The sequence below is a fragment of the Megalops cyprinoides genome, chromosome 7, assembly GCF_013368585.1.
Source record: "Megalops cyprinoides isolate fMegCyp1 chromosome 7, fMegCyp1.pri, whole genome shotgun sequence".
Lineage (NCBI taxonomy): Eukaryota > Metazoa > Chordata > Actinopteri > Elopiformes > Megalopidae > Megalops > Megalops cyprinoides.
The window spans coordinates 34,429,494-34,452,982 of NC_050589.1; the positions used below are offsets into that span (position 1 = coordinate 34,429,494).

Sequence of the window (23,489 nt, forward strand, 5' to 3'; positions counted from 1 at the left end):
AACAACCATTATGCCGGGCTGCTTATTAATCCACAGTGAATTGACGCCGCACAGTTAATCGTCATTTGAATTTTATCACGGCATCATCCGCAGTCAGTTTGCTCATTTTTCTGACACGCCTCTGGCCTGAGCCATATATAGATGTATCCCCCCGTTCTCATTAGACGGTATGTAATAACTACAACTGTCAGAAATGCATAATTTATGGCGGTGCAGCGGTGCCGGGCGCTGGAGGGTACGAATGTTTGTAAGTGCTGCCATGTCTGAGAGAGCCGGCAATATATTACACGCGTACAGCAGCTAGGCCAGCAGCTAGGCGTCGGAAGGCCGGCCACGGTCCCTCTCGCTCGCGACTTACATAAGTGCTCCTCGTGGCAGCGGTAATCAGCTCATGATTGTGCGGGGAACTGCGAATGGCGACCTGGCAGTAGCTGCAGAAGGTGATTACCTGCTATAGAGACGGTGCGCTCTGTGAGGCGCGTGGTACACTCCCTGCACTAGATCTCAATCAGCACCGAGGGCGCAGAAGGCAGGCGAGGTTAACTCCAGGTACTTCAGAAAGGCAAGGGGCGCGTGAAGTAGTGAGTTTTTCGAGGAGGGGACCCGGCCACGGCAGTCTGTCTCAGAAAGTCACCCGGCTCTCTGTCGGAGGATGATGGTTCCCCCGTCATCACGTGCTCAATTATTCAACGGAAAGGCGAAACGCTGGCGATGGAGTAATTACAGAAAGGAGGGGAACGGGATCTCCCTGGGGGGGGGGGGGGGGGGTCATGTGACCTCTCACTCAGGGTGGTGTCACTGGTCATCTCATCCTTCTTTTCTCTTCCACTGTCTCTTTCTCTCTTTCTCTTTATCTGAACAGGACTGCTGTATTTGGGGGTTTTAACAAGGCTGATCTAACCGATGGTAGGCATATGCCAAATCATGATATGATGAGATTCAAAGGTCATGTGAAAACTGTCTACAATGTCACAGAAGTCAGCAGTGGAAGCGTATTATTGCACATGCGGAAATGTATTACCAGGGCATATTTTACAATATGACATGACCTTCAGCTAGTAAGAGTGAACCCTCAAATGGGTGGAAAGCTGAAACTGGTGGAGCTACCATGTGCCATCTGTGACTCACTGATTTGATTAAACATCATTTTTCTCTGGTGAAAAAGGACACCACTCAGCAGCTCCACACATTACAGGGTTCGTGAAGCCTCACTCTCCCATCACTGCCACTCTGGAGACCACGTCGTTCTCTCCAGCGCTTTACAAAAGCAGTAAGCGCCAACTGGCACTGTGATGTCACATGAGTAGACCGGGTGTAACTGTAACCCTGGCTGCGAACGCAGGCCCCGGCGCATGCCAGGGTGTGATTACCCCGTGTGGAAACAAAGGCTCCGTTTGACACGAGCCTTCCCACAGAGAAGGGCTACCTTCTGATACCCATGTCCCCCCACACATAGAGCTGCCAATGGAGGCTCCTCAGTCCTCTGATTGGACCCCCGATGCATGTCACCGGGCAGCACGGACAAATCCGACAGAATCATTTGAAAGAAGAAGGATTTCTGTGATCTTGATCATGATGAAAAGTGCTAAAATAAATCAAAAAGCCCTCTTTTTTTCCGCCCAGCTTCCCGTTCCACGCACACCTCAAGGCTGACACATCAGAGAGCTCCAGGAAAAGCCGAGCGGCTTTTCTCTCTCTCTCTCTTTTTTTTGATTCGCGCCAAAGAACGGCGAAAAGAATGTTTGTGGCTAATTAGTTTCTGTGCGCTTTCCCCAGATTTTAATTATGATTGGGTGTTGAAAGATGGGGATGAAATAGCAGCCTACATCAAGGACGGCTCTCAACAGGAAGAGATACGAGCCCAGCCGCAAAAGCAGTTTCACGTCACATCTCTGCAGAATGCCGGTCCGCTGTGTATGGCAGAGCAGCCATCGCACAGGAAGTGAGGTCAGCAAGAGCTGGCTCCGTGTCACAGCAACACCAGCTACAGTTGATTCTCACTGTTTATTGCACTTTTTTTAGTTTCACTTTTATTCAGCTTCAGTTGATTTCAGTGTCTGCAAACTACAATAAAAGAATCAAATGAAAGCAACATTGGCAAGTTGCGTCCTTCTGCACAAAAAATGGATATATATGGAAAGTTTGCAATTTCCGTTGCTAATTATAATAATAATGCACTGTTGTGAGTGTAATGAACATGTTCTGAAAATCTGTTTTGGACAGAAAGAGCTGTGGAGAGCAGAGCATTGGGGTTACATGCGGGTCCTTTTAACTGACCTTAGTTGTGGTTAAACTTGGATGATCCAGTACAGTGTTTCTCAATCCTACTCCTGGAGCCCCCCTGTCCTGCATATCTTCTATCTATCTTTGCTCCAAACACACCTGATTGAAATGACTAAAATGCTCTTACTTAAATCAGGTGTGCTCAGCTAATCAAAAGTGCCACCGATGAGTTCAGTCAGGTAGGTAGAGCAGGGAAAGATGGAAAACGTGCAGAGCAGGGGGGGCCCCAGGAGCAGGATTGAGAATCAGTGATCTAGTACAATTTGTGTGCGTGCATGTGTGCACATGTGTGCATCTTCGTTTCCATGGATTCCGACTTGTGGCCGCTGCTTTCAGATCACTCTCGAGTAGAGCTCATACCTGCTATGGCCGGTGGGGGGAAGGGGGGGTTAGGTGGGTGGGCACTGCACAGTTTCCATGGAAACCCATAAACCATGCACCAGAGGAGAAGGAAAGTGGATGTGTGTAAGGAAGAAAGGAATCGCCATAGGCCACAGATGTCTGAGGATAAGAGACTGTTTCATCTGTCTAATTTTGTATTTTTCGTCTGTTTGTTCCCCTGTGATGTGGCGGTGTGTCTTTTTAGCAGAGGTGTAACCGTTAATGGTACGTTAATGTGCTGTCGCCATTGTCACTGTCCTCCTGGATTCTGGAGTCCCTGTGTCTGTGAGACCCAGTCCGGCTACACCTGGAGACGGCTGTCTCCAGAAAGTGGGCTTCTTTTAAAATCACCTGAGGCGAGAACAGTGGCCAAAATCATGCCAGCCTGGCCACATTTGCGCCTCAGGTACCTACTGCAGCCAGAAACGAGCTGGGCAGAAAATAGGGTTGGAAAAGTAACAAAAAACAGAGCGGCACCCTGCCTGCAACTACACAAATGAGGGTAATTTGCATTTTGCATTTGTGTGTGTGTTGTGTACCACAGAGATAAGCCTCTTCTGTTCATTATTTCTGTGTGTTTAATAATGTATAAATTGAATAAGCTACTATACAGTAGCTGGCTACAAAAAAATACTGCTTCTTCTTTTGGATTTGTCTTGCAAAAACATGAATTTGATGCTTCTAATAACACTCAATACAATAATGTTGAACAAGCACATTGGTATGTTATGCAGCTATGAAAAAAATTAAACGCATAAAATTAAGATTTTTTTATTAATTAAGATTTTCAAATTGTTCATTGTTCAATTGAGTGTGAATACCTCATTTTAAGATTCTTAAAGTTTACAAACATAGTCTCATTTATCTCTATATTTAGCGACGCAATCTTGACATAAAATTTTACCATCATATAGAACTACTGTTTCACCAGTATTCACCAGAAAAGAGAATGCATTATTGCTGAGAAGTTTTGTTGATCATTTATGTCCAGTTTCCAAACATAAATATATTCATGTTTTATTTTATTTATTTATTTTTTGGAAACATAATGCTTCATTGGAAACTTTCTCAGATAGCAGAAGAACCATTTGGAATTTCTGAGGTCATGACGAATTACTTTTAGCGCACTCCTCAAAGTCGTGAATGATTAGTTATTAATTAAGGTCTATGTAACGATGTTCTTAAACCCACATCCAATTATGCCTTGCCTTTCATGTTGCAGTAATCTGCAGGGTAACCTTACTGGCCCTGTCAGAGCCTGCCACCACTGAAAACTGTCTTGCATTAATAATTAGAGTGAAATGAACGCAGCTCATCTTTTTTTACATGAAGACTTTATCCTATTTATCCTAATTAAAAAAAGAAAATATGGATATTTTAATCCTATTGTTAGTTTCCCCCCCGGCACCCAATGACTGGTAGACAGCATACCTCTGGCTATTGTTCTGTGCCAACAGGCTGTCTGTGACTGGGGGCTAGCTTCTGGCTGGCTCCAAGCTCAAGTTTATCAACTCCAAGCTGGACAGCTGAAGCACAGTTACCAATGAGTTGGCCGCTCGTTGAGGGAGTTGCTGCCTAGATCTGCCCCCTCTCTCTCACTCGACCTCACCTCGACCTGAGCGGTCTCCAAGGGAGCCACGAACCCAATGCACTGAGCGAGCTTTGACCTTTGCAGTGTTATGGGTTTGCTGAAACATGCTCTTCTCCCTGCTGCTAAAAGGCAGTGTGCAAAAAGTTTGTCTCTCTGACCATGCAGAAGTTACACTACAGCTCAAGTTTCTGTCTTCTGGTGTATCCGTTTCAGTTTCAGTATATTTCAGTAAATATACTATACAATAAGCTGTGCATGTGTTACACAGAGTTTTCTTTTAATGAATCAACATTTTGTACACTGACATGTAGCCCCAGTAGCCTATTTTTTACATTTCAAAGGCAAGCTGCCAACAACCCTTAAAATACTTGAACCTGGTGGCTATGGATAATATTGAAGCTGCTACTGTAGTGGCACTAGGGGCCAGCAGGGAGCTTTTGAATTGAGGTAAGATTATGGGGAGCACCTGCATGGCCACCTATGCTGTCACCTGCCTCAGTCAGCAGTCAGATGAGCAACACCCAGGATCAATTTCACACATTTGAACAAAAGCACCTGACACCTGGGTAGGGTCTGTAGGATCATTTTCCTATTCTGTACCATTGCATGAATCACACAGCAAGCACACATGCACATAGACATGCACTGCTGTTTCGCAGGCACAACCACAGTTGACCACAGACATGAGACCACCGGCATATCAGATGAGAGTACTACATTCTCCGTCACCTCCAGTCCTGCCATGCCACGGTATTTTTGAATACCATCTCTGGTCTCTGTTATCGCAGTGCAATGAGCCCCAGAGAACAAATCATGCATCAATTAAGTGAGAACACAGGTTGTGGTAAAGTTAAAAGCAACATTAGGAGACTAAATGACCCCATTTTCAGCTTGGGAATCAGAAAAAATAATCATTGCATTATAGTGTTCACATGGGTCCTAAAAGGAATGACACATAGCATTGTTTAATTTCACTAACCAGACCATTTATTAGCAACACAACAAAGAACTCAAACAACTCTGAGAAGGGGAGGGACTAACCAAAATGAACACAAACCACAGTCACGGTGGGCAACGTTATACATAAGCAGGCTGTAGAGTCCTCAAAGCATGCTGGTCAGGCTCTGCCACTCCCCCAACACATCACAGTATCTTTACTGTCTTTCAAAATTATATTCTAATGATATACACTCAAAGAAATGAAGTTGGTACTATATATACTCGTCAGGGAAAGAAAACATTTGCGTTTATAACAACATCTTCAGCCGCGTTATCAGCAGTTTATGATGTCAGGAACATGTTGAGGGCTCAGGGTCGGGCTGAAGGTGCCAATATCTGGTTGTCCTGCAGAGTGGATATCTCAAGGTCACTGGATGGGGGTGCTTATGTGCGTACGTGCTTATTTAATGATTACCGCAGGCCCTTCCAGTTCTCACTCTTGACAAGTGAACGTGCGCCGTTTGACTCCTATCAGTACTGAATGTGCAGGATATACTCAATACTGAATGTTCCAGTACTCAGTTAACTGCCTGAATGAAAAAAGTTGGAAATTAATCATCGGAATCCAATTCGAAATTTTGAAAACTGGATTTTGAAACAAGAAAATGCTAAAAAAAAATGAGTCTGAAGAGACAGCAACTTTAATTGAAATAATCGGTTTTCATGTAAATCCTTGTTACTGTCTTTTTCTCCATCTCTATCTTTGCTCCAAGAAAAAATATAGGGAAAACTAAAAGCTGCACACAACCCAGATATTTCTCGGCAAATTCAGCTTATTGCGTTCTGATGTGATTGTGTTTGAACGTGAGCAACTTACTGGCGGTGCAGCTGAGCGCCGCCCGCTGCCAGTTCTGTTGGCGGCGCGCTGAATGTGCCAGTCCCCCCTCGAGCTGTCATCACCATTACAGAGCCAAGACAAATGTACGCAAGGCGCAAATAAAAATAACGTCTCATAACAATTCAAAACGTTTCAAATATAAAATGCGACTTTGGCAGGCTAAATTGTATAATAAAACAATATCAAAATGAATAAACGTTTGGTATTCACATCGTCGCAGTACTTTGTCGTCTCATTAATTGGGATATTTTGTTGCTAACACATTTTCGTCTCACTGAGCAACTTCTATTTATAATTATATATGTGGTAGCCTAATTCCTTTATTCATATTATTCCTAATTCCTCTAATTTATCAGTTCAACAAATTGCGAACAAATAGCAAAGCAACTTAACTGTGCTTAAAGGCATTTGCCGATTAGAAACTGCTGCTTCATTCACACCGTCGCTGCGTTGCCCTTTTAAGTGACGCGTTCGCAGGGCCGGGCTCTTTCCAGCTATGCCTGAACACAAACCTCAAAACGCCGGGGTCCTCACTCAGCCACTGCATTACAAACTGATCGGTTCGAACCAGAGACACATGACTCTCTGTTTTCGCTCTTTTAATTGTCATCACCAAGAACCTTCCTAATTATTTCCGAGTTTTCATTCTGAATTGGAACAGCTGTACGTGTTGTCTTTCAGCATATTTAAAATCGCATCTTTAAGTTTCCGGACTTACCCACTTATATTCTCGGTATTGCTTTGGGAATTTTTTGGCATTAGCTTGTATGTGTGACAAATGCCATAAGTACATGCGCTTGCCAGTTATCGTTTGTACACGGCATATTGTACTTGTATCTTCAAAACCTCTCTAAATCCTGTATCCTGTAATCCTGGCCAGACCCATCTGATTAATAAATAAAGAAAGGATATGAAATGAAATAGATATACAGATGAAATAGAACAAATAAATACATTTATACTGTCTATATTAGTCATTATAGTAACAATACTACTATTGACAACAACACCACTACTATAATAATAATAATAATAATAATAATAATAATAATATAGTTAATTTTGTTGTCATCAGCATCATTATAAAACAATTCATTATCATTGGTGTTGTTGTTACTACTAGTTGTTGTACTAGTTGTGGTAGAAGACCAAGCAGCAGAGATTCGATCAGCGTTGTTGAACACTGTTAGGTATTTTATTAGTGGTCGACAATTTTTGCAGAGGCGTTGCCAGTTTTTCGCCGTTTCCCTTTTAAGAAACGCAAGGCCGGATTCCTTTTGGACGCCACCGTGAACAGCGGCGCCCCCCACATGTTATAGGAGACACTGCATCCGCACAGCGCAGTCCACACGCTCCCCACTCAGAACGAGGCTGATTTGCCATTGGAAGCGCGAGCTGCATTCCACTCCATTCATATTAAGGAGCTCCAGACAGTAAAGCGGAGCGGCGAGCGAGCAACTATCGACACAAGAGAGGAAATGTCTTCAAGTTTGGGAATGTAACTATGGCAAGGATATCAAACTCGAGGATCGCTTTAATCCGTAAGTAGCGCGTGGTCCTGCTGTTGTTACATGGCTTTTGGGAATTATTTGTATAACGTACATAGTTTCGTGCTCGGAGATTTTGTTGTTCATCCACTCCTCTCTTAAGACTTCCTTTTCCGCCGGGTGTCCGTCTCAACTGTTTTCTCTTAATCCTACATGCTGTGGCTCCAACATATTGCTGGCATGGAGCGGCCAATGTGTGCGTACACGGACAAAAATCTTGCAAGGCAGCCAGTCTTAATTATTCGGCGTATTTAAGTTTAGAGTACATCTGCATTCAGTTCACATTTAGCTTGCCATCAATGTATTTTCAGCAACAAATTTAAGAGGACACGCAAACTGCGGATTCTTGCTTTGAAAATGTTGTGTTCGGGGTGCATGGATCGCTACGCGGTATGGAATGCAAGCTAGTTTAATTGCTAAACTGGTACCCAGGACTAGTTTGGAACCTCTGGCCCGTTGAATAACACATAAGGAATACATTATACCTAATTAGCATATGCAGACCTTAATAATTACACGACTTGACAGATAAATAAATTCTTGAATTAATAAGGAATCTGCCCGGTTGTGCTTAACACCCGCAGTAGTTTCCGGCCAATTTCAAGTGATAATTCAACATTATACTGTCTTTTCTCAAACATAGACTATCGTCTTAACTGTGTCCGCGATATCACCTAGTCTACATTTATTGCATACTTTTATACACCACGGTGTCGTAGTATAATATGATTTTCTTCTTTTCTACCTTAAGTGGGTTAGTGAGGTGAGGTGTGGACTGAGAATGAATGTTGTTGCATAAAATACCTCTGCCGGGAAAATCGCCTGTTAACATCGTATGTTTGGGGAGTCAAACGTGTTGAGAGGCAGTATTGGAGAATTAATTTGTCTTCGCTGAATTTGGACTTAATAGGTGGTTGGATACATGGAAATTATATGTTTGACAGGCATATGAGTAATAATTACAGAATTGCATCTTTTTAATCAGTACATCGGGTATTATTTTTTCTAAATTGTTGATTCCTCACTGGGCTCCTTGGCGATGTCATTTTAAAAATCGATGTCCCAATTTGTCTTAAACGATTAGCCACGATACTGGTGTTTCTTTTTTCGTGTTCTTGTCATTTGGAGCCCAGCTATCATTATTTCAGTCGGCCCTCAAAAGGAACAAATGTCTATTTTCATCGAGGGTCGTGGGAATTAAATTCCGTATTGCAGTAGCAGCCTCCGGTGCGTTCAGACGCGGCTCGTGTACATGTGGATTTCTCAGTGGGTGTGTTTACTTCACCCGCAATTTGATTTCATTTTAACAGTCTGCTCACATCATCACACTGGGGGTCTTGTTTTTAAAGTTGTAATATTGCAAATCTAATTGTTTAAATTACGCATGGAATTGCTTCCTTCCCCGTGGGAGGGTTCTGCGCCGGATTGCTGTCTTCGGTGAATAGGTAGCCTTGCTGCACTGCCGAGCCTTCTATACTGAATCAAGTAGCCTTCCTAAATAAATATAATGACTTAAGTTATAAGGGGGGTTTTTGCACTGTTGGCAATGCCCGTGCCTCGATTCTAGCTGTAGTAGAGGCTGTTTTCGCCGTTCATTTCTAATCTATGCAAGTACAGGCTTTGCAATTGATTGGATGGAATCTTTCCTGTTTATGCATAGCTGCACAGTTATTTCGGCGCTGTTAGGCTATTTTGTTTTTGCGACTTGTTAGCAGCAACGCCGTCACCTGCAGTCGGATGCATACAGCTTTCAATTGCTCGGCATATTTGTATATAGGGTGACATTTTTCTCGTGGGGAAGAGGGAGGAGTTACAAAGTTTGCAGGGGTTAACCATTCATTAAATCACGTGTCGCTGGCTTGAATTAATGAACTCCTGAAATACAAAATCCACTCAACGGCGGACCCTGCTACATTCAACAGCCCGTCAAAGGAAACTGGCTATACTGGACATTTATCAGATGCAAAGAGACTACGATCACAGACATAGAAACAGAGAAAGATGCAGCCTATAGACCGACTGGAGTCGGCTGCGCTTCCGATTATATCGCGCCTGTTAGCATTGTAGCTGCTGCGTGAACCTGGCTCATTTTCAGTGACAATCTCCTCGTCCAAAGACTGTATCTAGTCCCCGCTCTGACTGTTATCTATTGTAGGCTACACACTGAGTTTTACAGTCAACAAATAACCCAGTTTAGATTTAGGCTTGTTGAAGGTGTGGTAATGATAGCCTGTTATTATTAATAGGTAGGCTACTGTAATATCAGTATTAGTATTAATATCTGTTAAGCTGCTACTGTTAACAATAATCAATGCATACATGTCAGTTTCTTTCGCTAGTGTGCCTTGGACAGAGAGTAGGAGAGTAGGAGACCCTGTCAGCCGAACATACTGTATTAAGCGGTCACTTGCCTCGCAGCCGTCCGACTGCGAGAGCCGTTTATTTTGCTCTCATTTCCTGACAGTTTATCTCCTGTGCTTCTGAGAAATCCGACGGAAAGCGGTTCAGCGCGGTGCCGCGCAGTAATGGCAGTGACACGGCACAGTTACAGCTCAGACCGCTACTGCCATGTGAAGGCCGGACAGATTGCAGCGCTTGTCACAGTCTTTCGTCCCCCTGCGTATGGACATCATACGACCCTCGCTGCTTCGCCGAGTACATCGAGAAAACGACTAGTTCATGTGAAAGTCAACAGAGTGCTTGTGTAGAATATATAAACTAGCCACTGCTGGAACTGCAGCCACAGTATCCGTGGCCTGTGGTTTAAATAGGCTTTTTCATGGAGTGAAAGTCACGTTGTTCGCGTTTCAGAGTTGTGCGGGGCCGTCCTTTTTGAACGCCAGTTACATTCCTTGGATACCGATGCCGCAATGTTAATTTCAGCGTTGTGTAAGGTTTCCCCTTAAACGGCTCGTAGCCCCGAGTAATCGGGTTCCAGAGCTTCATCAGCTGTGCGGTTAAAGGTTGGAATTCAGGCTGACACATTTCCAAGAGTTCTTTGTGTATCTGGGGATGGTGGCCTTGATTTTTGTTGTTAATATTACTCCGTGTACATTCCTTAATCTGCTGTTTTAGCTCGCAGCTGTAGTCGAGGAGACTGGTCGGGAAGGTTAAGAATGAGTTCAGATGGTAGGCTGTGGACACAAGTAATTATTGTCCTTCAGAGGGCATAGATCCTTTGATGTATGATTTTGTAATAACGATCCTCAAATAACATTTCTTTGGCCAGACGAACCGGCATGTCTTGATGAAGTTATTCAAGAGTACGGTTTCAGCAATGAACAGCTGTGGACATGTTATTGCAGTAGGCAAATGTACAAGTGCATCTGTGCCGTGTGTGGGTCAATGTGCGGGCGCGTTTTTTTGCGCGCGTTTCAGCGTGCGCGTTCACGCGCAGAAGGGAGGCCACGCTTCTCCTTCGCAGCTCCGCGGACTGGCAGATGTTTTAAAGCAGCCCGACACCTTCATCCTCAGGCATTTCCGTTTCGCTCCCTCTCTCCCACCCCTCCTCCCTCTGCACGTGTCCCAGCCAGTGCCCCTGTTCTTAATTACCCCAGTTTTCACCCCCGTGGTCAAGTGGAGGCCTTCAAATTGTGGGTTTTACTTCATGTGGGCGAGTCGTTGAGATTTATTTACAGGCGTTAGCAACCGCTGCTTCAAATGTAATGCTTCCCATAAACAGTATAACAATAACAATATTCCAGTGTTTCACATTGCAATAGATCATTTTTAAGAGATTTTGCTGAGTACACTCACAGAAACTAGCGTAACCGTCACTCTCCCAAAAAAAAAAAAAACAAAAAACCATAAACATTTAGTCAACTTTAGACCGCAGTGTTTGGGTATCATTGTTATTTTAAGCAGCACCTGGAGGACTGGTTCTCCTTCCCATCCCCCCCACAAGTTTTATTCTCACTTTTAACTGTCTTTGGGATGCTGCCAAGCGAGGGGGTGTGGGAATGTCTGTTGTGTGTTTAGCTTAGTTACCGCTGTTGAGAAAGTTTTATACAATGCAGAATTCATTTTGAATAGTGATAACAAAATAATTTTTTTGTTTCAAGCTCGGTCAGTTTTAAGGGAGGGAAGATATAGAATTGCAACATGAATTGGTAGACTTGTTTCATACCAACAGTTCATCATGTTTTGGCCTTATGTTTTGTAGTATAAAGGATAAGTAAGGCAGCATAGGTTATTCATTTTTTCCATGTAGTTGTTTTAAACAATGAAAAAAGATTATTTAATGTTAATCAGTTAAGGGCTTAATCTTTGCACGCCCCAGAACCTGTAGGTTGGAACTCTGATTGGCTGCAGGGCTCTTCCTGCTTGTGGGGACTGTGGGATTACAGCCCCAGAGCTGTCTGGGTCAGAGTGCTGTCCCCATGGTTTTGATACACTGCAAATCACTGTGCAGACCCCTGCTGATGTTCTGTGGGGGAACGATGAGGTGAGTGTGCTTTTCGGGAAGGAGCTGGTGCCATTGAGGGGTGGGTGTGGGGGCAGACGGCGCTGAGAGCTGAAGCTGTGCGTGCGCGGTCGACGATCCTCACACAGAAGCCAAATTCCTAGCGACTGCGATGTGACTAGGGGGAGTGGGCCACAGCCGCACCTCCCTCTGCCGAGTCAGTACGTGCGTTTCTTTCTCAACACTGTTTGTTCAGCTCTGCAGAATCTCTCTGTCCTTCTCCCCCCCCCCCATGCCAACTTTACTATTCAAATTGTATTTATAGAGCTGGCTTGAGACCAGCGCCGGACTCCGCTCGCCTTTCCTCAAAGTTTCAGAAATGCAGCTTATCTGCCATGCTGCTGTTTCTCTTGGCGGTGGAGCAGAGAGCCCGAGGACTGGTGAGGTGTTGCCTGCCGCTGAGTGCCAGGGCCTGATCCCGATCCGTCTGTGATTGTGGGGCGCGGCGCGGCCCACGTTCCGAGTCCCTCACACGTGAGAGCTCCCCCTGATCGATGCAATTTTAATGACCCTTTTCTTCCACGAGCCGAGTCAGGCCCAAGGAGCCGTCTACGCGCGACCTTGTACAGGGAGGGCGCTGCTGTCATGTGGCGATAAGGAGCCAATCACAGCCGCGCAGCGATTACGTGCCCTCCCAATAATTTGCTGTGCTGGCTCTGTGACCTGCTCCACAGTCAGATTCTATAAGGAATGCTGGGAGGGGACAGGAACTGCAGGGTCTGACCTTAGACCCTTACTGAGGTGCACTTCAGCATCTGTGTCAATGAATTCTGTAGGTTTGTAAATGAGTAGTTTGATCATGTGATCAGGTGCGGTTCATGTCTGTGCTTGGAGGGGGCTCAGGTATACTTTGTACTTATTTAAGAGCCCCCCTGCTGGAAAGCACACTCCTCCAGTTTGTCATAGGCTCCATTGTGAGGCAGCAGAAATGCATTATACCTCCCTCCATTAGCCTCCTTACTTTTCTGTGCGATGGCAGCCTGGAAGGAGACAAATTAGAGCGCTGTTTTCACACAACAAATTGCAGGCAAATGTTGTTTTTTCAAAAATGCATTTTGAAGATTTTGTTTGTTCATGGTTCTCAGCAGAGACTTTCCGGAGCTTAGCTCCAGGCAGGGTGGGGTGGTTAATGAGTGTGTGCGCAGCGGAGCCTTTTTTGTGTGCGCGTGTGTGTGTGTGTGTGTGTGTGTGTGTTTGTGCATGTGTGCTTGGTTGTGCGAATGTGTGTGTGCACGCGCATGCAGAAGCACTCGCACGTTTCCTGTTCTAACTCAGGCACCCACCCCCTCAGGCATATAGTGTAGATTGTCTAACGTGGCTGGTGCTATTGGTGCAGTGTGTATGCAGAGGAGCAGTTTGTAATTGACAGCTCATTTCCTTTCGCACATGTTCTTTTTTCCTCCCTCTCTCGGATACCCCAGCACAGTCGGCTGTCGCGGCCCAGGCCTTCTCGGGTCCTGCTCTCGCCTGTATTTACCGAGGGGAATTTGAATAATTCATGAGCCACAGGCTCTGCCTGTAAAGAAACCTAATAGAAGGTGGGGTGCGAGGGAGCTGCTGGCCCGTCAAAGGCACAGGTGGCTGGGGAGATGATAACTCTGGTGCCATTTGGGGAGGCCACTGACAAAGGCCATATCAAAGTTCGGCAGACTGTACCGCGCCAGCTCTTCTGGGTGTGCATCGCATTGCTGTGTTTCCGTCCCTCCTAACACTGATGGGGGTGCTGCCAGGCAAGTGGGCGGCTGGGTAGGTAGATCACACGTCTCCTTCGCTTCCGGCCCTTTAAGAGTTACCTCGCATCCTGTTGAGTGACATCTTGAGAGGGAGGTAGGGGCGGGGCTCAGGGGAGGCTGAATGAATGACCTCATTCGACTTGACGCGCAGCGGCCTCACCGTGCAAGGGCCGGGGGACGGGGGTCGCTCTCGCCCCTGCGTCCCCGTCCGAGGCTGCACAGACTTTGTCCCTGTGCTTGCCCCTCCCCTCCTCGTTCTCCGCCCCCAGGCCCACGCGGGTGCTGTAAGCCCCCCCGTTTCCTTTTGTTTAACACGGAAAAAAGAAAGAGGAAAGTAATCTGCTAATTAATGCCCCATTAAAGGCTTAGAGTGAGCGTATTGATCTCTCGCAGGGAGCGAAATGGTTATTCCGCGGCTCGCTGCACGCTCGGGAAGCAATCTTTACCCCTCCGCCTTTTTTCTCTACTTTTTTCCTTTCTTCCCAATTATTTAATTCTTCTCTTTTGAGATGATTTAAACATTTCTGTGGTAGCCCCGGCCTCCGTCCTGCGGGATGGGAGAGCTCTCTGAAGGTGGTATCGCTTACTCGCTCGCGGGGCCCGGTCGCGCCTGCGCAGCAAGCGTTTGCCTCTCACATCAGGCATTCCGACATGGCTTCCGCTCCGCGGGGTGACGTTCGCTCGGTTTCGGGGGGAAATAGGAAGAAAACGAAAGTCGCATTCCATTCTAGTCGGTGGTGCCCTCTGTGCTGCTCCTGCGGTCGACACGTGACTCTGCTCCTCGCTGTGCCCAGTTGGGCTTCATTCCTGTCCTGGTGCTCGGCGGTTTCTACCCCAATCGTGGCAGGGATCCATTCATTACTCATGAGCCAACACCCGGATCCGCCCTGACTGCTGTGTAACTATGCGTGACGTGTCGATAACACTTATAAGTCAACGCGTTTCTTCTTTGCCACTTGTGTTTTTTCTCACCGTAAGGCAGGGAAGTCACATTCCTCCCAGAGGGCTGGTGTTTTTCATGAATTCCTGCTTGCAACTTCCTCTGACCTGAAACGATATGTCGACAGAAAGACTGCACTCAGGTGCCTGTTAGCATTTTGGAATACGTGTCTGTGTAAATGTATAGGGCCAATGAGCTAATTGGGCTAATTAAACTGGGGTAATTGGTTGTAATACAAACCAGCAGACATACCTGGCCACCAGCAGTTTGACACCCCTGCCAGTGGTGCCAGAGTGCAGGGTTTCATAGTGTTTGGCAGTACCTGAATGTGCCCGGTTAGGAAAAAATGGCTGTGGAAAACAGCCCCGCCCCATCCCATAGTTCCTACCATATTTCAGACTGTTTTTTCCATCCAGCTCAGAAGCCCCAGAAGTTGTGATTTTTGAACATGAGAAGAGCAGCGCTCGCTTAAATTCGCCATACGTAAGCTAAGGACGCAGTTTGCGGTCAGACTGAATTGGGCCCCTTATGTACGCGGGTGATAACCAGCTGCTCGATTTCACAGCCAGCCTTTGAAGCTCTCCCCTCCCCCCTCAGGGTTCAAGCACGACTCTGGAAGTCATTACGGCATTGCTAAATAGGGGACCTTTACTGCTGCGGACCAGAAGGGTGGTCAGAGGTCAGTTTTCCCCTCTTTACGGCACAACCCTCACAAGCTTCGACCGTCTGTGACTGCTGGTGGAGGAAGGGCCCCAACAGTCCTTTGCAACCCCTGACCTTTGACCCTGTTTCTACACATGTAACATGATCCAGCCTCATACGGACATGGCTGAGGTGCCAGTGCTGTGTTAAAGTGCTTGGTTAATAGAATGCATGCTGTTTATAAATTCATGCCCCCGCTATTGCTCGAGAGCATGTTGATGTGCAGCCTTACAGGATCTCTGGCCCCACCCCCTGCCCCCTCGTCAAAGACCCTCCTGTTTTGGAATTTGTTTGACCACTCTGTGCCTTGCAGTGTTTCTGACTCATGAATATTACATTAGACCTTTTAATCTTCTATTTTATTTTATTTATTCTTTGGGGGGAGTCAGTGGGCATTTACACTAGTGACCTGATAACAAAAATATTAGTGTAAATGTTAGTAATTAGTAAAATATTAAAATATTTTAACAACCTTAAGCAGGGGTACATGGCTATGAATCATATTAAATTGGGGTATTAGTTTTTTGGCGATTACAAAGTGGTTACACGGTGCCAAGTTCCCCACTTGCATTTTTACACATGCTCCATTTATATGGCTGTGTAATTACAGGCAGTTCTGTTTGCAGTGGCAGCTTCCTGCCATGGATTCAAACCTGCAACTCCCAGCTGACACAGAGGGTTCCCTAATTGCAGTGTTGCACAGGTGCCCCAGCGCCTGTCGCAACACTTTGCTCTATTTGCGGTGGAGTCGCTGTGTGATCCGAACACGGCGGCTGAATAGGGTGTCAAGCAGGAGCGGCGAGGGTGCATTTCAGCGAGCTGTGTCACGCTTTGAGTTTTGACACCGCTCCCATCGCTCTCTCTCTCATTCTCTGCTTCTTCCTCTCTCTTTTCCCTCCGCACTGCGTCTGACTGCATTCTCCCTCTCCCGGCAGCCTGCGGAATGCGGTCAGTCTGGCGGGTCGACTTGATGCCGCCCGGGGCCCGTTGCCTCACCTGCAGCTCACACAGACTTCCTGCTGCATGCTGGGGACTGGGAGGTTGTCCCCTGTAGCTGCAGGGTCGCGACGGGCACAGGAGCGGGGCCGTGGAAGGGGGTAGCCGCAGCCCCCTCAGGCCGCGCGGCTCATAGCCGAGGCAGCGTTAGCGCTGAGGTAACTAAAAGCGATAAACGCTCTCACACCTCCGATGCCCAAACCCTGACAGCGGCGCGGCAGCTGCAGCGCAGAAGGTGCAACGATACGGCCTAGCGCAGCCAGAAGAACTGGTCCTGAACGCCCGGCTCCGCTGGGAAGGCAGATTGTGTTCCTGTTCCCCTGTTCTTGTGAAATCCTCCGCGAGTCTCAGCCAGGAGAGGAAGGAGGGCCCTTGGCAGTACATCGGGAACGAGGCAGCGGTTCTGAGAGCAGGCCTTCTGTGTTCCGTGCACGCGCTGTTATTGAGCCGAGCTGTCGTGTTACGTGGGCAGGGCGGTGATGGATGACTGAAACTTTCATTAAACCTTCCCCAGTCAGAACAGCTGGAGGCTTTAGAATGGCCTCATTGGTGACTGGTGTTTTGGGAATGAAACAGATGTTTTTTGTGTTTTTTTTTTTTTTTTTTGTGTGCAGGGAAGATTAAGTGACTGATGAATTTGAGGAAAGAGTGACACAGCGATTGTAGGGTAGGGGAAGCTGGGAGAATAGTGGCCCATCACCTTAGCAAGGCACAGAGTCCTGGCTCAGATGGCACCTGCTGTGTGATTAGAGAGCCTCTGTGTGTGTATTTCTGCTTGTGTGTGTTTCTGGGATTCGAGCTCCCCTCTCTTACTCCTGTGACAGACGTGTGTGTACGCGTGTGTGTCTGGGTGCTTATGGCTGGGATAGCTCTGGCCTAGCTGCAGTGACCTGGGTCAACGTGCAATTTGAAGTGCGATCTTCTCCTCCAGTTGGGTATGATGTAGCAGCATCTGCCAGCCGCCGGCCCTCTCCTGCTTACCCAGCCTGCGATCTGCAGTTCCCATAATCCCGCTGGCGCCGGCGTGTTACCTGAATGTTAATGTGTCCGTGAATGGCCGCTGTGAGGGAGTGCCTGTGGCACCTCTGTGTTAACAACTGTCTCGCATAGCGCACATTCTGAGCTGGGCCCCTTCGATGATGTCACCGGATTATTGGTCTGTGACTTCACTGGCTTGTATGGTTGTTGAAAATGCACACAGTTCTGCTGTGTGGTTTAACAATCAAATGCAGATGCCTACTATCAGTTTATTTAACAAGATTTGTTCTTGATGGAATGCTACTCTCCAACTGTGTGTGTGTGCATGCATGTATCCAGAGAGAGGAAGAATAAGCGTGTGTGTGTGTCTGTGTCGGAGAGAAGAGGAATAAGCGTGTGTGTGTGTCTGTGTCAGAGAGAGGAAGAATAAATGTGTGTGTATGTGTGTGTGTACCAAAGAGAGGAAGAATAAGCGTGCGTGTGTGTGTGTCAGAGAGAGGAAGAATAAGCGTGCCTGTGTGTGTGTGTCAGAGAGAGGAAGAATAAGCGTGCGTGTGTGTGTGTCAGAGAGAGGAAGAATAAGCGTGCGTGTGTGTGTGTCAGAGAGAGGAAGAATAAGCGTGCGTGCTTGCCTGTTGACAGACCCTTGAGTGAATTAGCAGGCGAATGGCTCTGTGGTTTTGAGAGTGTGGGCAGAGAATAATGAGCGGAGGAGGCCCTCGGACTGGACCGGCCGTGTTTGTTCTGTTAATGCTAATTCCGTATTAATTGACTCCTGGATAGTGAGTGGGTTTCCCCGGGGGCTTTGGTCTGGCTTGGCCTGGCCCTGCTTCTCCGGGCTCTGTGGCTCGCGGTGCCTGGCTCGCGGCCTCTCTCTCCAGGCTCCCCATACGCCAGAACCGGGGCGGCGACAGGCCAGGCCGGGCCGGGACGGGACGGGAGCAGCCGGGCCTGCCATTAATTCGGCGCGCGCCCTCCACGGCTTTCTGCCGGGATAAGCTCCTTTGCAAACACGCTGTAATGCTGTCTTCATTGTGACACAGATAAATTCCTGCAGCCGGTAAGTCGTTTAGGAAGGCGTGACGGCCGGCGGACTTACGTAAGGGGCTCTGCTTTGTTTCGGTGGCGACGGCGGCGGGAATGGGGACGGGCGGCATGGAGAGGGAGGCCCTGGCAGCACCAGCAGGAGCGGGAGCAGGAGCTGTCTGTCTCTGTCTGCCTCTCTGCAGGGTGGGTCGCTGTGCTGGGCTGGGAGCGGGAGGCTGGATCTCTCTGCTCTTCCTTCTCCCAGGCTGCTCTGCGAGGCTCAGGCTCCAGCCATCGGGACCGGGGCCGCTCTGCGACCCTCGCGTGCCCCGGTCCCACGCCGCTCCCTGGGACTCGCCCTCCCGGCTGTTCCCCGCCCCCTCCCGAAATGCAGATCCTCCCTGAGTCTCCTGCCGGCCTCTGCTCCCACGCTCCCCTGACCCTCATTTGTGGCTGGGAGTGAAATGGAAGGAGATGCAGCGATGATGATGATGATGATGATGATGAAGATATAATGATGGTGATGATAATATTAACTGAGAGATGAAGTCTTTAGGAGATCGTAGTACAAGGGATTCTAAAAGAATCTTAAGTCTACATTAAATAACCCACATTAAAAAAGCCACATCAAATAACCATATCTGCACACACACATACACAGACACACACGCACACACGTACTTACATTAAGGCTCTTTTTTTCAGTGTGTACCTATGGGAGTGTGTGCCTATGTGTGTGCGCGTATGTGTTTTTGTGCATGTTCGTATGTGCATGTGTGTGTACGCCTGTGTGTGTGTGTGTGTGTGTGTGTGTGTGTGCGTGTGTGCGTGTGTGCGTGTGTGCGTGCGTGCGTGCGTGTACGCACATGTTCACAGTCACTGAGTGCAGGGGTTTAATAGACTCTCTTGTTTTATCCTGGCTTCCTGTGATACTCATTGTGTCGCTACATGCAAACAGAGGGCCAGATTAGTCCAGCCGCCCCCCACAGACAGAGCGAAAACAAGCCTGAGACGACGGCGGGGCCCCTCTGTTTGCTTTCCTACAGAGCACAAAAGGACATCCCAGCACAAAGCCTCGCTGCTCTGCGCTGCGGGAAGGTGGCTTTCTTAACACAAAAAAATAAATAAAAAACCTGCAACAATCCTCACGGGCACAGCAGCTGCCACACTTCTGGGAGGTTAGTGGTGAAACGAGCTAAGACAGGACCTGTTGATTTGACTCTTTCCCTCGGTCTGTTGTTCAGACAGCCATAGTAATTAGTGGTTACTTTCCTGTGTGCTTCCTGTCAGCACCTGAGGTGTAGTGCACGGCGAGGTGAGGAAAGAGGAGTCTCCGGCAGAACCGGACAGACAGGCTGCTGAAGTTTTTGTCATATGCCAGACCTGTCCAGACTCTGGCTCTCTGAGGCTCCTCCCACTCTGCTGACACCTCCCACTCAGCAGGCACCTCCCAGTATGTTAGGCTCCACCCATTGTTTTGAGGCTCCTCCCACCACGTGCAGCATATCCCACGGCAAGGCTCTTTCCATTGTTAGGCTCCTTCCAGTCTGTGGGGCACCTCCCACAGCCCATGGTAATGGCCACCCAGCAAGGCAGGCAGCTCCCACTCCGTTATGTTCCCCCCAGTCCCATGCCTGCCGCCTGCTTGTATCCCAGCACCCACCAGGCCATGGGAAAGACTGGCTGGCCTAAAAATTCCCCAGTCTTTCTCATTTTTTGGGGGGGTGGGGCAAAAGAAGGCTTTCTGGGCCTTTTGCGGGTGCAGGAAATGTTTGTGCGCTGTCGACGGTTCTGCGGGAGTAAAGAGTTTTGTTCCCTGGGAGGCCGCGCTGACCTAATCCCCCTGTGGCGCACTGAGGAGCATTGCTGGAATATTTGACCTCCGTCCGGCTAATCGGGGGCCGCATCAGCAGCCGGCTCCCCTGGTCACCTGATCCCGGCTCGCATTCCTGCGCGGGCCGCCGGCGAGGAGGGCCCGGCCAGCCCCATGTGGCCCCAGCCTCCGGCAACATCACGCGGCTCCGCTTTAAACTGACGGAGCCCGAGCTCGACGGGACGATGAGCAGCAGAAGCAACAGGCCATTTACATTACATTACATTACATTACTGTCATTTTAGCAGGCGATCTTATCCAGAGAGATGTAGAATTTTATCCATTCATACAGTTGAACATTTACTGAGGCAATTCTGGGTTAAGTATCTTGCCCAAGGTGTGGGCAAGTACCCCAGTGGGGAATGAAACCAGCGACCTTTCAGTTACCAGCCCTGCTCCTTATACCACAGTGCCACACTGCTCTCCAGTTTACACACTCAGCTGGTGCACAGCCCCCTGCTTTTCCATTTCATTAGAGAAAAGCGGGTAGTAAGCAGTGCTTCTCCTTATATTCAGAGGCAGGCCCTGCATACGTATCTCAGTTAAGTGCACAGTGGTCTCATGACGTGTGGAAAGCGGGCTGGATGAGGCAGGCAAGACGCACAACCAGTCAGTGACGTTAGCTGAGACACAGCCTCCCATCCGGATATCGGGCTGACCTCGGTCCAATTATCTGTATGGCTGTCACTGTCCTGTCTGTAAACACTCTAGGACTGAAGGGCACTGTAGTGAAGAACTGAACATTATCCTTTTTGTTTGACATTGAGGCATAAGTGTTGACCAGCGAACCTCATGGCATTCAGACATAAGAATTGACCAGGGATCATTTTTCATTAAGGCATAAGAGTTGATCTGTGGTCATTTGGCATTAAGGCGTAAGAGCTGACCAGCAGTTGCTTGGCATCAAGGCATAAGAATTGACCGGTTATCATCTGGCGTTATGGGAGCAATAATGAGAGCTGACCATCAGTCATTCTGCATTAAGTCATCAGGATTTGATCAGATTTTATCTTGCATTAATGTGAGTTGATCAACTTCTGCAGTATCGGTCCAAAGCTTCTGAATCATGAATTTTAATGCTGGAGTCTATCATTTTCACCTTTCCCGGCGCATTTGTGTATTCCTCACAGAGTTCAGAGCCAAGGCTCTTTGATTAAAATGTGAGTATGTCTTCCTGTTTGGAGGTGGAAAGGGATGTCGATTTTTATTCCCCAGATGCAAATCAGAGCAGCTATCTGCATTTTAATTAGGAGTATAATTTATATTAAAGATGCAAATGTAGCCTTTAAGAAAATTGAAATGCTAAACAGAAGTGAATATTATGGCACTTTATCTTTGCAAGCTGTTCATTAGCCAGGTGTAATTGTGTTAGCACAAACACGACCGGGAGAAATTGAAATATCTGTCCGTAAAGGTCAGGGGAGCAGAGAGACGGCGCGGGGGGGAGATGCGCACCACTTCAGCAAGGGGAAAAAATCCCATCCTCTCCATCAGCACCCCACCCCCCGACCCGCTGCAGAGAGCAGGGTTTGGAGGGGCTCTGGTGCCACTTCAAGCCATGTGTTGGTCGCTGCAGTCGCTGCACTGAGGCAGCTAGAACCGGAGCTGTGTTTGCCTAGCGGATGCCCTCACCTGTTACAGTTGTTTAGCGGGCGTTCTTATCCAGGGCTGTGTAGTTCATTTATCCAGAATGACCTACATGGCTGTATACTCCCTGAAACGAAGTTCGGACCCTTGAAGGAGCCAAGTGGAGGCTTCTGGTCTGGCATTCAAATCCACCAACCAAGACCTGTTTCCAAACCACTGCTCTGTTCTGCCACTCCACTTCCAGCTGGTTGAGACTAAAGTGACATCACCCATCAAGCACAAAAGAACCTTTTGCATGTTTGCGTGTACTTGAAATACAGAGTGATGGTCTGTCCTGTTAAGTGAGCTGTATAAGCCGAGACCTGGGGAAGGCTGGAAAATTGACTCTAGCTTCAGGGATCGCAGACATGGTCTATATCAATGAATCTCCAGTGCTGTTCTGTCAATTGATCTCCTTATTCACCCAGACATATTAATCACGGTCTAATTCAGACAAGAGCGAGGGCGAGTGGGTCTGGGTATTTTAGGAGAGGAATTGTGGCTGAATATCCGTACATTTGATGGTGTTTGATGGGAATCGGTCAACTGTGGATCTCCAGGGAGATGACAGTGGGAAAGCAAGCTTTCATCAGCACAATAATAGCTGGGCCCACTGCGCAACACCAGTCTCCAACACATGTGGGCCAGTCAGAATGCTTCTGTGGCACTTTGGTTCACATCAGCGAGTCACTGATAGTGTGTGATAAGTCCACCTATTCAAAGGTTTATGAAACCTTCCTGTCCCGTGACTGTGCCAAAGTGGGAAATAATACAGCTGGTTATTTGCCCATGTATGAGTCAGCAGACCGACGTTCTCACCGCACGAGTAAATCCACCGCTGTGACTGGGCCTGTCTTTCTGTACCTCTCTCTTTCTCTCTCTCTCTCTCTCTCTCCATCCCTGCCCTCTGCACCACCTTTTTTGCTGATCCCTCTCCACCTTCCTCTCTTCCTCTCCTCCTCCTCCCTTGGCTGAGGAGCGCTAAGGAGGTGCGGTAACCGCTCTGTCCCGCAGCCTGTAGGACCGGTTGGTCACCACTCTTCTGTGAATTCAGAAACAATGGCTCGTGTGTGTAAGCGCATGCGAGGTAGAGAGGAAGAGCGAGCGAGAGAGAGAGAGAGAGAGAGAGAGGAGTTAAGAACTGCAGACTGGGGCAGAGCTGGGTGTGAACCACAAGAATTCAGAGCTCCTCTTGTTGTCTCTGCTGCTGTGCACCGCAAGGTGGGCACCTCTCACTCGCAGCGCAGAAAAGAACATTGCATTTTGTAGTCTTGAAGTGTGTGGCCATTTCCTTCTGAGGCACATGCACGCACACACTGTTGCTGCCTCTCTCTCTCTCTCTCTCTCTCTCTCTCTCTCTCTCTCTCTCTCTCTCTCTCACTCACACACACACACACACGCGCGCACTCACACACACACACACACACACACACACACACACACACACTCAGTTTCTTTTCCCCTCGCACACTAGCTCTGTGTAAGTATGTAAGCCAGTGGAGCGTGTCGCGTGT

At 47.9% G+C, this 23,489-nt stretch overlaps 1 protein-coding gene across 1 annotated transcript in view; it reads left to right on the forward strand.

Annotated features, from left to right (window-relative positions):
• Positions 1–7,497: 7,497 nt before the first annotated feature.
• LOC118780137 (plexin-A1-like) overlaps positions 7,498–23,489 on the forward strand; it is a 186,703-nt gene continuing 170,711 nt past the window's right edge. Inside the window, exon 1 of the mRNA XM_036532463.1 lies at positions 7,498–7,633. The gene's annotated coding sequence lies outside the window, so the exon portion shown is untranslated. The remainder of the gene's footprint in view (positions 7,634–23,489) is intronic.